The sequence below is a fragment of the Nuphar pumila genome, chromosome 3, assembly GCF_984573655.1.
Source record: "Nuphar pumila chromosome 3, dmNupPumi1.hap1.1, whole genome shotgun sequence".
In the NCBI taxonomy this organism is placed as follows: Eukaryota; Viridiplantae; Streptophyta; class Magnoliopsida; order Nymphaeales; family Nymphaeaceae; genus Nuphar; species Nuphar pumila.
In genome coordinates this window covers 46975861-46992869 of record NC_143251.1, presented here as the reverse complement: position 1 = coordinate 46992869, position 17009 = coordinate 46975861, and positions in this window count along the sequence as shown.

Here is a 17009-nt window from a genome sequence, read left to right as displayed (position 1 = left end):
TTAAAAGATCTCTTAAAAGATAACTATGGCAACAATCATTACTTGATATACTTTCCTTCTTGTTTGGTGTAAGGAAGCTATAAATATCTTTCTAATCTTGCTTAAGAGATATACAAAATAAGAGAGATGAGATGGAGTTTTACCTCGTGGATGTAGGTTGTATAGCTGAACCATGTTAATTCATTGTCGTGAGTGTGTCTCTTTTCTTCGGGCTTCTACAAATTGTTACAAGGCAATGCCTATAAATCGTGACACTTTCGGTGGTCACACCATATAAATCGTGACATGGTGTTATTTACAAATTGTTACATATCCACATATCGTAACTATCTTGGTGGCCACATCGTGTAAATCGTAACATTGTGTTATTTATAAATCGTAACATGGTATCAAGGTCCTGATCGTTATTTCTCTCTTTCTCTTTTCATAACGAATACAAATGTATCCTCCATGCTGACCAGCAACCAAGCTCAAGCTGGTGTAGTTCACAATCACCAAAATACCTCTTTAAAGATAACAACTATCCCATTGAACGGTTGAAACTATACAGCATGGGCTAAGTCTGCGTCTCTCTTTTTGAGCAGCAAGTCTAGACTAGGACATGTTAGTAGAAGAAAGCCGAAACCAACAGAAACCGATCCCAGTTTTGAAGAATGGTAGTCCAACGATGACGTGGTGATGGCATGGTTGTTGAACTCGATGGAATCATGCATTGCAGATAGCTTTATGTATCTGGATTCAGCTAACGTCGTATGGGACGAAGTCAGAGACATCTATGGGCAACAATATAATATAGACCGCAGGTACCAACTTAAACATGATATACATAGTTTAAAATTTGAAGATTCATCATTTAGTGATTATCTCGCTTCTCTGAGAGGGATGTAGGATGAGTTTGATTCATATATCCCTCCGATCACCGATGTCATCTCCTTCAAGAAATGGAGAGAACAGGAGAAACTTTTTCAGATGTTGGCCGGCCTAGGGCTGCAATACAAGCAACTTAAAAGATAAATTCTTATGATTCCAGAGTTGTCGTCTTTGAGTGCAGCCTGTGCGACAGTTATGCGTAAAGAATCTAGGCGAAATGTGATGAATTCTAATATCACGAAAAACTAAGATGATGACAGATTGGCTCTTATTGCTCGCTCTGCTACTCTTTCAAAATCTGAAGAAAAGGATGATGAAACTCAAGGGGTTGAGTGGCAATGTACAAAAAGAAAGAAACCCTATTGCTCCTACTAAAAATGTGATAATCATACAAGAGAACGGTGTTGGAAGCTAAACAAGAAGCCAAACAACTTCAAGGGAGAAAATGGTCGTACCAAGCAGCAAGCGAATATGATGCAGTCTGATCCAAAGGAAAGTAAGGATGAATTTTTAACTGTTGAAAAATTGAAACAAATTTTGCAGGATTATGGCCTCTCGAAGAATGAAATGGCAGCAATAGCTACAAGAGAATCAGGTATTCATTCTTCATGTTCTTGTTTTACTATACAACCTAATGACACAAATACTTGGATCATTGACTCTGGTGCATCCGATCACATGAGTGGGGAGGCTTCGTGTTTGAGGGAAATACAGACTAACATATCTCTTAAACATGTTTCCGCTGCAAACGGGTCATTAATGCATATTAAAGGAGTAGAAAACTTGATCTACTTGGTAGATGTGATAATGCCTTGTTTATGCCCACTTTGACAACCAATTTACTCTTTGTTAGCAAGATTACTAAAACATTAAATTGTAATGTCATTTTCACTCCTACTGAGGTCATGTTTCAGGATCAGACGATAGGGAAGATGATTGGTAAAGGAGTGGAGTCGCATGGCCTTTATGTTTTTGAAGGAGAGAATAAAGCTTTTACAGCTACCAGAGTAGATGAAGGACGTCTATGGCATTGCAGATTGGGCATCCTTCAAACCATGTGTTGCATAAATTGAAACATGGGCTTACCTTTTGTGATGAATGTGAAACATGTAGGTTTGCTAAAATGACTCGACAACCATTTTTCATTTCTGAAAGTGTTTCTTCTCATAAATTTGATCTAGTTCACTCTGATGTATGGGGACCATCTCCAGTTGTATCGCATAATGGTTATAAGTATTATTTGACTTTCATTGATGATTTCTCAAAATTCACATGGGTCTATTTACTTAGGACCAAAGATGAAGTCTTTGATAAGTTTATAAATTTGTATAGGATGGTGGAAACACAATTTAACTGTAAAATCAAAACTCTGAGAACGGGCAACGGCACAGAATATGTTAATGACAAATTCATGGATTTTAGAAACAATCATGGTATGATGCATGAAACCACATGTGTTGGAACACAACAGCAGAATGGAGTCGTTGAGAGAAAGAATCGACATCTTCTTGAGGTAACTAGAGCTCTTCTTTTTCAAATGAACGTACTTGAAAATTTTTGGAGCGATGCAGTACACACAACCTGTTATATTATAAATCATCTTCCTACGCACTTGTTGAAATTTAAAACTCCCATTCAAGTCCTTAAGGGAAGAGATCACTCAATTTCACATTGTAAACCTTTGGATGCACTGTTTATGTTTGGAAACACCCAGCTCATACGAACAAATTTCAGTCTAGAGCGATTAAGTGTATATTTCTTGATTACTCACCCTCACAAAAAGGGTATAAATGCTATGATGGTCAAAGGCATAAAATGTATGTATCGCGTGATGTTCTATTTGACGAAAGCAAGCTTTTTTTTTTAGACCGTCAAATCAACGATGAGAAAAATACTACATATGTTCCAACATTACCCAATGTTGATCCTCATAGTGAGATAACCGTTGGAGAAGATCCAACTCAGAGCAATCAAAGTCAAACCGAACTAACCATGGAATCCATACATCATGATCAGAAGGTCCAATTGCGTCGTTCACAATGCACCATGCACATGCCTAGTCGGTTACAAGATTTTGTTACCTTTTCGGCTATGACTTATCCGATTGAAAAGCAGGTTCAATATAATAATATCTCTTCAAGATATGTGGCTTACCTTGCCCAAATATTTAAACACCAAGATCCAAAAACCTATGAAAAAACATGTAAAGATAACAAGTGGATAGCTGCAATGAAGGAAGAATTAAAAGCTCTTGAGAAGAATGGAACCTGGGAAGTTGCAAATCTACCTCAAGACAAAAAGGTAGTAGGATGCAAGTGGGTGTATAAGATTAAATTCAAAAGTGATGGAACTATAGAAAGATTCAAAGCCCGTTTGGTGGCAAAAGGATATTCTCAAACTGAAGGAATTGATTACACTGAAACCTTTGCACCAGTTGCAAAGATGAATACTCTCATAATTTTGGTATTCATTGCATGTAACCAAAGGTGGGATTTGTTTCAATTAGACGTTAAAAATGTTTTTTTGCAGGGAGATCTCACTGAAAAAGTATTTATGAAAATGCTACCCGGACATCCTCAAAGAAACATCTCAAATATTGTTTGCAGTCTCAAGAAGGCTATATACAGTTTAAAACAATCTTCTAGAGCATGGTATGCTAAGTTAAGTCAGGCATTGGAAGGTAAAGGATTCAAAAGGTAGGTCTCTGATAATTCCCTATTTACAAAACGAAGAGACAATCAGGTTACTATGATATTAATATATGTTGATGACATAATTGTAACCGACAGTCATGATCATGGGATCAAGGAAGCAAAAGAATACCTACAAAAAGTGTTTGATATTAAAGATTTGGGAAGTCTAAAATATTTTCTCGGAATTAAAATTGCGCACTCAAAGAATGGATTCTTTCTATCTCAAAGGAAATATGCTATCGACTTGTACCACGACTGGTAAGCTAGGAGAAAAGCCTATTGATACTCCTATAGAACTAAATCACGTACTCGAAAGAATTGAGTCTGAACTACCTCAAGATGTCAAGCAATATCAGGCAATTGTGGGTAAACTTATTTATCTAACTGTAACTCATCCTGATCTTTCTTACGTTGTAGGTGAAGTTAGCAAGTTTATGCACAAGCCACAAAAGATTCATATGGAAGATGTGGACAAAATCCTTAGATGTATTAAGAAATCTTCAGGTCAGGGTCTCTATTTCAAAAGAAATAATCATCTTGGTATTACTGGATATTCAGATGTTGATTGGGCCGGAAGTGCTTTGGATAGAAAGTCTACTATTGGTTTTTGCATTTTTGTTGGAGGAAATTTGGTTGTATGGAAAAGTAAGAGGCAAAAGGTGGTCTCTAGGTCAAGTGCTGAAGTTGAATATAGAGCAATGGCTAGTACGACATATGAGCTGATATGGGTCAAGGCTCTCATGAATGAAATGGGATTTGATGTTGAAGGGTCAATACCTATGTATTGTGACAATCAGGCTGCCATTCATATTGTTGCAAATCCGGTATTTCACGAAAGAACTAAACATATAGAGATAGACTGCCACTTTGTGAGAGACAAAGTTCAAAACAAAGAGATATTTACTCCCTTCACAGGCAGTTCCGAGCAGTTAGCAAACATATTCACTAAGGTTGTCACCAAGAATACTCTATATTATGCTCTTGACAAGCTGGGGACCTATGACATATACGCCCCTCAGCTTGAGGAGGGGTGATAACGTTGGTATCTTCAGCTCACACTTCCTATCCCTAAAAGATCTCTTAAAAGATAACTATGACAACAATTGTTACTTGATATACTTTTTTTCTTGTTTGGTGTAATATAAATACTTTTGTAATCTTGCTTAAGAGATATACGAAATAAGAGAGATGAGCCACGAGCTTTACCTCGTGGATGTACGTAGGTTGTATAGCCGAACCACGTTAATTACTTATCGTGAGTGTGTCTCTTTAATTTGTTCGGGCTTCTACAAATCGTGACACTCTTGGTGGTCACACCATGTAAATCGTAACATGGTATTATTTACAAATCGTTACATATCCACATATGGTAATACTATCTTGATGGTCACACCGTGTAAATCGTAACATGATGTTATTTACAAATCGTAACATGTATTCTAGTGATTGGGAAATTGCATCAGTGAGCCAATTTTCCTACAATTCTTGCAGTTGTGTTATCTAGAAAAGTAGTCGTCCCCTCCTAACGTAGCCTTTTATCCCTTGATGAGCATACAACGTCCTGTGCATTCTTCTTTAGATCTGTAACAAGAACACTATTTAGCTTGCCTATTGCACGAAAAAGCACCTGAACCTTCATGTTTCTCTCTTTGGTTGCTGCAGAAACACACCATGTATGTTTGTTGGTTTCTCAACCTGTGGTTTTCAAGGATGGCAAAAATCTGGCCGACATTCTTGAACAGCGGAATGCAATTTCTTTATTGAAATAATCATTGATGGGTTGGTCATAACATATTTGATATCTTCGTGTACTTGAAGAAACTAAATTGCATTCATTTCGCATTAAACCAAACAAATCTCTGATATCATAGATCTACAACTAATCGGTTGCTTTCACAAGTTCTGGAATACCATGAAAGCATTCAGGAAGTTGTTGAACTGTTTGGCTTGCAGAGGTAACAGGATATCCGATGCCATGGCGTCTCGCGGGGAAAACAACAAACAGTAGGCTGCAGATGACCCCAATTGCCATAGGGACAACATCCAGCACTTCTTGCGTCTCGTGTTTTGTCTGCGGATAGAAGCAGTGCAGCACATTCTTGTCTCTAATAGCCACAGCAGCAAACACCAAGACTGATAGCACTGCGTGCAGGAAGTCGATGAACCTGTCTATACTTTGTTAGATTGGGCAGTCCCGACTCCCGATGATGGCGAAGACGACGATGCAGGGTAGTCGATGAGCCACATGCTTTTGAAAGTTGCCAAACCATAATAGAGTTGACCATCATCTGATCTGTGAAACAAGCAACAAAGCATGATGCAGCCAATAAGATGAGCAATATTTGTGTCATGAGACTACTCGCAGGATCACAGACACCATTGTTGGAGAGGATGGGGAGTCAATAACTGGAAAGTCAAGAGGGTGCCTGTGGGGAGGAGGTTGGCCAAGTGGGCTGTGCTTGTCAGGATCTGGCTGATGGTTTTCTGTGTGGCAGATCGAGATGGTTGCACCAGAGACGTTTCTTCTTCTTCATCTTGAGTTTTATGCGTTATCTCTGCATCGTTTGCTCTTGTTTTTCGAGTTCTTGATCTCAGAGACTTTTTCTATGGATGGTGGGTGAGGGCAAAGAAAACAAGGAGATAGCATGGTATACATGGTGGTGGGCCATTTCTTGCACAGCTGTATATCTCTGCAGCGTGACGTTATCACAAAACAAAATATAATGCGAAGTTAAAGTTTCTTGGGTCTTTCCTGATGGCTTCTTCCCTTGAGTTGTGCGTTTGGGGGCAGTGGAACTCTCTCTCTCCATCTGTGGCAAAGTCTTGGGTTTTTTAAATCTAAAGATGCACTCTCTTATTCAGCAGAAAACATGCGCCAGACTAAGCATTTTTCATGTTTAACGTTTTTAGAATGATCAAAGGGCTGATATTGCACACTAGAACTTGATGAAATAAAAATCAAAATTTGTCATCAGATTCATTCTATCGAAAGCATGATTTTCAGTAAATAAGACATGATAAACACATCTACATGTTCGGATTCAGTAAAAAATACCAGCAAGTATGTATTTTAGAACTGTCTATGATATTTGCGACAAAACTATTTAGAAATTTTCTAAGCTAGGTTCTATGGCACTGGGATCTGGACTCCTGCATTGAGGGGTCTAGATTGAATAGATTCTATCAATGTCAGATTCGGTATCGGGTCTGAATTGATTTCGAAAACAATTCAGAGAATTGGCCAATTCAGAAACGAACAGAGTTGATTAGAATTGGTTAATTTGTAACCATTAATTCATTAAAATTTAAAAATTAAATAAAATTTATTTAAACCCCCTTAAAATATTAGAAAAATAAAAAACACTAAACCTAAGCGGCCCTTAAGAAAAACAATTTTGAGCCAATTCCATACTGATTCTGGCGATTTGCATCGATTCTTACAACAATGGATGCCATCTTGACCCAACCCGTTGGCAGTCCTAGTTCAAAGTCCAGAACTCAATTTGTCATACCGAGCATGGATCCATAGCCAGCACTAAATCAAGAATGAAGCACTGAGAGCAGATCAAGTGATGTGCCAAATCATCGCTCATGGTACACATCATTCATTGTGCAGCGGGATCCACCATAGGTCCATAATGATGCTGATGATGTCATCATCATTAGCTCTCTTGATTGATCTTCGATGATGATGATGATAAAACACCAAGTACCTGAGTTACCGCTTATTAAAACTTTACCAAATCTAAATAAAATAAGTGTGAACAAACTTTCTTTCTTTTAAACTGGAATCTACAAACATCGCAAATACATGAATTACTTCGCATAAAAAAATATTAAATTCGTATGAAATTTTATGAACTTTTTTTATTCTAACTGACAAACATCGTAAATACTTCAGTTACCTCATATAAAAAATATAATAACATTGCATAAAAAATATGCAAATATTTTTTTCAACTCGAACCGACAAACATCACAAATACTTGAGTTACCTCACATAAAAAATGCAATAACATTGCATAAAAAATGTGTACATTTTTTTTAACTCAAACTGACAAACATCACAAATACTTGAGTTACCTCACATAAAAATGTAATAATGTTGCATAAAAAATCTACAAATTTATTTTTTAACTCGAACCAACAAACATCGCAAATACCTGAGTTACCTCACATAAAAAATATGTAAAACTTTTTTTTAACTCTAACTAACAAACATCGCAAATAATTGAGTTATCTCACATAAAAAACGTAATAACATCTCATAAAAAATCGATAATTTTTTTTACTCGAACTAACAAATATCATAAATACTTGAGTTACCTTGCATAAAAATGTAATAACATCGAATAAAAAATTTTTAAATTTTGACCTGACAATCTGCGAATTTGTTTATTAACTCTAACCGATAAACATCACAAATAATTGAGTTACCTCGCATAAAAAAATGTAATAATATCGCATAAAAATATGTAAAGTTTTTTTTTAACTCGAACTGATAAACATTGTAAATACTTGAGTTACCTCGCATAAAAATGTAATGTCACATAAAAATCTATGAAAAAATTATTTAACTCGAACCAACCAACCTCACAAATACTTGAGTTACCTCGCATAAAAAATGCAATAATAACGCATAAAATATGTGCTTCTGAACTTTCTTTTAAACTTAAACCTCCAAGCATCGCAAATACTTGAGTTACTTCGTATAAAAAAATCTAAATTTGCATAACAATCTATAAATTTTTTTTAACTCGAACTGAAAAACTACAAAATACATTGCATAAAATATGTTGTCATTTGTATGTGTTAGTTTTTTCTTTGATGAATTTTCATTCTTTGTATTTATATAGTCTTTGTTAATGAACAACTCTAATGTATTATGTGTTGTATGTATATCTTAGGTAGTTCGCAACGAGTACAAGGGGAACAAAAGGGAAAGGAAGACGTGGCAAATGTCAACCATACAAAAACTCATCCCTAGAGCCAGTTATCATGCTCAAGGTACAGGATGTGCAAGAGACTAGCAGGGATCTAAAAGAATTTGATTTTGACGAAGAAACTTGGATGAAAAGTGATGTAAGTGTGAAGTTTGCATGTATGTTTGTTTGTTCTTTTGTATGTGTACTCATTCAAATATAATATACATGTACCACATATGTAACATTTAGCAAGATTCATAGAAAGACTTCAAGTAAAACACAATCACCACATGAAAAAGAAAGAAAATTTGCCAAAGATGATTTACTTTACTCCTTATTTCTTTGTGAGTAAGCGCAACCTTTTGTTTCTGTTGTATTACTACTGAAAAACAGAAAACTAACTTCTATACGTTGATTGGTCACAGCAATTGCTCACAATTCCCAGGCATGAAGAGGGATAGTTACATGCTTGGGCGATGAATATTTGCCTTATATTTGGTTTGAAGCTGACAAGGTATTCATTTATAACATTGTTGTGTAAGTACCAAACTTAAATTTTGTGGGCCCAAGTTGTCTTTTAAACTCGAACCGACAAATTGTGTAAATACCTAAATTACTTCACATAAAAAATATAATAACTTTGCATAAAAAAATTGCATTTTTTTTACTCGAACCTTAAAACCTCGCAAATACTTGAGTTACTTCAAAGAAAAATATAATAACTTTACATAAACAAACTGCAAAATTTCTTTTAAACTCAAATCTCAAAACCTCACAAATACTTGAGTTACTTTGTGTAAAAAATATAATAACTTTGCACAATAAATATGTAAACTTTCTTTTAAACTCGAACTGACAAACTGTGCAAATACCTGAGTTACTTCACATAAAAAATATAATAACTTCATATAAAAAATCTATGAATTTTCTTTTAAACTGAACCTCAAATCCTCATAAATACTTGAGTTATTTCGCATAAAAAACATAATAACTTTGTATAAACAAACTGTAAAATTTCTTTTAAACTCAAACCTCAAAACCTCAGAAACACTTGAGTTCACATAAAAATGTAATAACTTCACAAAATAAATCTGCAAAATTTCTTTTAAACTCGAACTGACAAACTACGCAAATACTTGAATTACTTTGCATAAAAAATATAATAACTTTGCATAATAAATCTGTGAACTTTTTTTTAACTTGAACTGATAAACTGCACAAATACATGAGTTACTTCGTATAAAAAATATAATAACTTCTCATAAAAATTTTGTAAAAAAAAAATTAAACTCGAACCTCAAAACCTCACAAATACTTGAGTTGTTTTGCATAAAAAATATAATAACTTTTCATAAACAAACTACAAAATTTTTTTTAACCTTGAACCTCAAAACCTCACAAATACTTGAGTAACTTTTCATAAAAAAATTTACAAATTTTCTTTCAAACTTGAACCTCAAAACCTCATAAATACTTAAGTTACTTCGCATAAAAAATGTAATAACTTTGCATAATCAATCGATAAACTTTTTTTTAAACTCGAATCGACAAACCACGCAAATACCTGAGTTACTTCACATAAAAAATATAATAACTTCGTATAAAAAATCTGTGAATTTTCTTTTAAACTGAACCTTAAATCCTCATAAATACTTGAGTTATTTCACATAAAAAATATAATAACTTCTCATAAACAAACTATAAAAAAATAATTAAAGTCAAACCTCGTAAACACTTAAGTTTACATAAAAATATAATAACTTCGCATAATAAATCTGCAAAATTTCTTTTAAACTCGAACCAATAAACTGCACAAATACTTGAATTACTTCACATAAAAAATATAATAACTTTACATAATAAATTTGTGAACTTTCGCTTAAACTTGAACTGATAAACTGCGTAAATACAGGAGTTACTTCGCATAAAAAAAATAATAACTTCTCATAAAAAAGTTTTGAATTTTTTTTAACTCTAACCTCAAAACCTCGCAAATACTTGAGTTGCTTCGCATAAAAAATCTGCAATTTTTTTTTCAAACTCGAACCTCAAAACCTCATAAATACTTGAATTACTTTGCATAAAAAATGTAATAACTTTGCATAATAAATTTATGAACTTTTTTTTAAACTCGAACTGACAAACGACACAAATACCTGAGTTACTTCGCATAAAAAATGGAATATCTTCGCATAAAAAATCTATAAATTGTTTTTAAAAATCGAACCTCAAAACCTCACAAATACTTGAGTTGCTTCGCATAAAAAATGCAATAACTTCGCATAAACAAACTGCAAAATTTCTTTTAAACTCAAACCTCAAAACCTCGCAAATACTTGAGTTGCTTTGCATAAAAAAATGTAATAACTTTGCATAAAAATCTACAAATTTTTTTAAAACTTGAACCTTAAAACCTCAAAAATACTTGAGTTACTTCGCATAAAAAATGTAATAGCATTGCATAATAAATCTGTAAACTTTCTTTTAAACTCAAACCAATAAACTATGCAAATACCTGAGTTACTTTGCATAAAAAATATAATAACTATGCATAAAAAATCTGTGAATTTTATTTTAAACTCGAACTTTAAAACCTTGCAAATACTTGAGTTACTTCACAAAAAACAAACTATAAAATTTCTTTTACACTCGAACCTCAAAACCTCGCAAATACTTGAGTTACTTTGCATAAAAAATATAATAATTTAACATAAACAAACTGTGAAATTTCTTTTGAACCCAAACCGACAAACTTCGCAAATACCATATTTACTTTGCATAAAAAATATAATAATTTTGCCTAAAAAATCTCTAAAATTTTTTAAATTCAAACCTCAAAACCTCTCAAATACTTGAGTTACTTTGCATAAAAAATATAATAACTTCGCATAAACAAACTGTAAAATTTATTTTAAACTAGAACCTCAAAACCTCACAAATACTTGACTTCGCATAAACAAACAGTGAAATTTCTTTCAAACTCAAACCTTAAAACCTTACAAATACTTGAGTTACTTCACATAAAAAATGTAATAACTTCACATAATAAATTTATGAACTTTCTTTTAAACTTGAACTAACAAACTATATAAATACCTGAGTTACTTTGTATAAAAAATGTAATAACTTCGCTTAAAAAATCTATGAAATTTCTTTTAAACTCGAACCTCAAAACCTTACAAATATTTGAGTTGCTTCGCTTGAAAAATATAATAAATTTGCATAAACAAACAGTAAAATTTCTTTTAAACTCGAACATCAAAACAGTAGGTGTGAGGGCTAAAAACTTGGTATACAAACTAGTTAAATCATTAAACATATAATCAATTATAACTTTATTTCAATGATTTACAAAATAACCGAAAACAAAAATCATTGCCCTAGATCCCTCAGTCATGCTTGTAGCTACTTATTCACCTTAGTGTAGTTTTCTATGATCGTAGTTTGATGTTGTATAGTGGTTGAAGACATTACAATAAGTGTTTCCTTTAGCACACTGATTTTGGCCTCCTTTGCAGCAAGTATATCCTTCAGTTGCTTGATCTCTGTCAGTGCAAGAGCCAACTAAGTATCTGCTCCACATGCATTCTTTCTACACTTGTGGTCACACTTCTCCTTCTCCTCCTTTTCCTTCTCCTCCTCCTCCTCCTTGACTATCCTTTTGAAAGAACTGCCTGCATCACGGATTAACTAAATGATTGTCATCACCGGCAACTATCATGGAGAACAAGCAGATGTCTTGGCCACCCTCGCACCAGTTTGCAAGTTTCAATTGAAATAGGGTGGAGTAATCCTTTGAATTATTCTTGATTATCATCGAGATAATTCTTCTAATTGCACCAGGGTAATAAGTTCGTTGCTGAAAATAGCCAAATTGCTAAACCACTCAGTTGGCCATTTGTCACTCTATTTCATTGATCTTGTGCAACCAAATGTCCTTCCTCATCATAGCCTTTGCTTACACAACAACATCTCGCTTTTCCTCCTCCTCATATGCATCTTCATAGGGGCACCACTTTACCTACGTAATGAAGTTTCATTTATGGTTAGTCTTATATTGCATTTCTTTAAAACATGAATGACATGTTAACAAAAAAATATATTTACACTTACCAAAGTCAACTTTTGCAATTTCTCGAAGGACTGGTCACAACTCATATGATGACGAGACTTCCTTTCACGGGGTGCAACTTCGTTTATGTTTTGTCTCCACATTGCGAGACAAAAAATTTTATGGACAACTTGACCTCTCAAGGGCCTTCCAAGAGATATACGCTCACATAACCAAACCTACAGGGATTAATACAAGGATTAACACATAATAACATGATAAATTACATAAAAAATATAAAACATGATCAACATGGTAAATTACATAAAAATATTTTAGCTTAAATCAATAGTTTAAGTACAATAAAGGAGTAACTACCTCTAACAAGACCAACATGCAGTCAAGTTTACTTTTTTGGCCTTCACGCTATTCAAAGAGGCATAAAAGTGTGCAAATGCAGTTGCTGCCATGCGCATTCATCAATGCAATCCAAGATTGCTACCAGATTAACATAGAAACTATTGATCGACTTCCCACCATTGTCAATGAATAGGAATGTGCTGAAGAAGTATAGCAAGAATGATCTTAAATCCTTCTCCCAGGTACTACTGGCCTTCTCTCCAACACACGGTAGTCTATCTATCATCCTTCTCGCCGTTGTGGGGCCATGGTAATTCATCAACCATGCTAACTATGGTCTTTCTCCTACGAAGGCACCATCTGTCGCTCCTAAAACCGTGTTAGTCAACTACTTGTGATTTTCCCATCACTGGCACCTGGTGATTCATGTCATGTCTTCCAATGTGATGGTCATTTCCATATCTCCAAATTAGAAGGTGTTGGTTTTTTTATCCCAAAACTTCACCATGACCTTTAAGAGAGGGTGATTGATCTTCCATAGTGAGATCTCGAAGTAACTTCAAAAATGCATATCATCAAGCATTTTTTTATGTCCTTCGAGAGAGCTTGAAACCAATAAAAGCGGTGCATGTGGCTATCATTGGCTTGTGGCTCCTGTCCAGGAGCATCGGACCTTCTTCCACTCTTCAAAAAAATTTTTGGAGCTTGCACTTTCTTCTCGGCATCCGCCCCTTGCTACGATGTCTCCAGCCCTTGCTGAGTTGTCTTCTTCCTTAATTGAGAAGCTTCTTCTTGTTGCACAACTGCCTTTAACTTTGATTGAGAAGCATCTGACTGTTATGCAACTCAGTCTTTTTCGTGTTGAGTTGCCTTATCCACATGCTGAGAAGCGTTCTTCTATTGCACAACTACCTTCAACCCTTGTTGAGAAGCATCTGACCATTGTGCAACTCGGACCACCTATTGTTGAGGTACATCCTTTACTCTTCTATCATCCACATTCACAAGGGGAGGAGGCTGCTTAGGTCCATCTCCAACAACTTCTAAGTGAGCGCATGGCTCAAATAAATGCTTCTTCACTTAATCTCCCTCCACCTCCCCCTCCTTAGATGCTTCAGAAATAGGATACATCATTGTGAAAGTAACCCCTTTATCTATTTTTTCAGCTAGTGTTTGTGGTTGTTTCTTTTAAAGTGGTGAAAATTTTAACTTGCATTTTCTATGGTAAACGTCTAAAAACTTCTGTTTCGACCACTGTTGAGGCAAAGACGGTGAGGGTGTGGCTCCCTCTCTTCAAGTTTCAAGACGTTCACAGACTTCACGGTACAATGGTTAAAGGACGACATAGTTCACACACACAAGATTCTTAGTCACCATAATGCTGGAAAAAGGTTGTTAGAACACTGAAAATAGCTATTGAATTATTTTGATGGAGACCACAAAGAAAACCCTAGATTATACGAGAATATCGCTAGAATGTGAGCCCTAGAATATGTGATATCTTGGTCACTACTATTTATATAACACGGAAGAGTTCAAGAGTCGGTTCAAGTTTAAAAGACAGTTCACATACTTTTTGTGAATTGCCTATATTTTTTTATGCGAAGTAAGTCAGGTATTTGTGATGTTTAGAGTTTCGAGTTTAAAAGAAAGTTCGCTTGCACATATTTTATGGAAATTTAGTAAATTTTTTATGTGAGGTAACTCAACTATTTATGAGATTTGGAGGTTCGAGTTTAAAAGAAATATCGAAACTTTTTTATGTGCATTTTTGAATTTTTTATATGAAGTAACTTAGGTATTTGCGCAGTTTGTGGGTGGGTTCGACTTTAAAAGAATGAGTTATTTTGCATAAAAAATCTTAAATTCGCATAAAAATTTTATGAAATTTATTTTAAACTTGAACCGACAAACTGCGCAAATACCTAAGTTACTTCGCATAAAAATTCTTAAATTCGCATAAAAAAATTATGAAATCTCTTTTAAACTCGAACTGACAAAATGTGCAAATACCTAAGTTACTTTGCATAAAAATTTAATAACTTTGCATAAAAAACAGTAAAAAAAATTTAAACTCGAACCTCAAAACCTCGCAAATACTTAGTCACTTTGCATAAAAATATAAAAATAAAAAATAAACTCAAACCGACAAACTGCACAAATACTTGACTTACTTCGCATAAAAAAACTATGAAATATTTTTAAACTTAACCTTAAAACATCACATATGGAGGAAATTCGAATCGAAAACGATAGGTGCAAGGGCTAAAAAAAGTCAAAAATAATAGTATTTGTGATTTTAGACAGCAAACAGATTTAAAAAAAAATTTAAGGCATTTTAGGAAACGTGTTATTGTTGTCCTCAGTTATTTTTCGATTAATAATGGTGCCTTTTATACAATAAACTAGTGGGAATAGCATTTGTTACCCTCATGCTTAAGGAACACTCTGTTAGAGCTCATGGGGAAGATTCTTTAGAGCAAATCTGAAGTGGATGTGTTCAGCATTGGTCAAAAATAGTTGGAATCACTCTTGGATCATACTTTTTCTAGATAAAAATATGTTTATTTAGGGTTTAAAAATTTAGTTTATTGTAGGCTGTTGATTTTTCGATCCTCACAAATTTTGACATATACTTCAGAAAAACATGATCCAGATATCAGTTTCTACTTAGATACCTAAATCACGCCTGGAGGACCATATTTGAAAAAAAAAACTGAAAAAATAAAAATATTACATTTTCTTACTAAAGGGTTCCATACTCACGAGAGTAGCAAACATGACCCTAAAAGAAAAGGCAAGGGGTTCAAGTTTTTTTAGCCTTATTTGTGAAGAATGAAAATAGATAAAAATAAGTGAATGAGTTGAATAAATAACAAAAAAATATTTTATGATAAAAAAATCACAATAAGCCCCACAAGAAATTAAAAATCAAAAGCAATTTTTTATTTACTTATGATGATTTTTTGCAGTTATTGTGGTAACTTCGTAAACGATCACTTGTAGTTAGGGCTGCAAATGAATCAGATATGGACGAATATTCTATCTGAGTCCCACATGTTATTTCAAGATTTTTGTTTAGTGAGTTGTTTTCAGATTTTGATTATTTAAGTAAAATCTGAATGTGCATTCAGAACATATTTGGTTTTGTTTAATCAGTTTATTTTTTTATTCTAGTTGGATTCAGATCGATAATTTATGTCAAATCTGGGATTGATTTGAATTGGTTGAATCTTTACTTGTAAATAGCTTATTATTTATTTATTTATTTTCCAATCCAGTATTACCACATGTATTTCAGGCTTAAATCCATCGAATGTGATACGAATCTGGACAAAAAACAAAACAATATTTTAGCTCCACCTTGAATAAGGACTTCGCATCAGGTTGAAAATTGTTGACTCAAGACACATGAACTTGTGATCTATAAAAAGCATAATATTGATAGGGAGACACTTAATTCTGTTCCTTCAAGTTAATGAAGCAGCACAAGAACTAGGGATGCAAACGGTTCGGATCCCGAACAGATAAATACATGGGATAGTTGGATCCAGTCAGATCCAAAACCTCCATTTGCAATAAATGAAGCAAGATGGTATGCTGAATTTAAGGCATGTTTGTGTGCCACGAAGCAAGAAGCATTTTGTGGCCCCCACCGTGGCGACGCAAACTTGGTGCCCACTTTCCTTGTAGAAAGTGGGCCCCCAAATCATTGTTATGCACTGATTGCAGCATAGAGCCTCCTTTGAGAGGTATGCAAATGCGCCCCCAAAGGCTGGCTTGATGCCTCGACCAAGATTGGACGGAACGACTGAACATAGCATAATAGAACTCGTGTTCTATATGTTCTGTAATAACTGTACTGAGTTATCAAACATTTGTTTTACATTGTGTGGAGAACATAAACACACACTCGTAATGAATCAAATGGAATAACTTCTTCGGATCATGCAACTTGATCCGTCCAACAATATGAGTGCTTTAGGGTGTTCATTATGGATTTTAGAACCAGATATAAATCTTGGATTGGATCTAAAAATTAAAAAATGTTTAAAATTTAAGTAAATTGAGAAAAAATAAGAACTGATATTTTTTTATATATAAATGCCA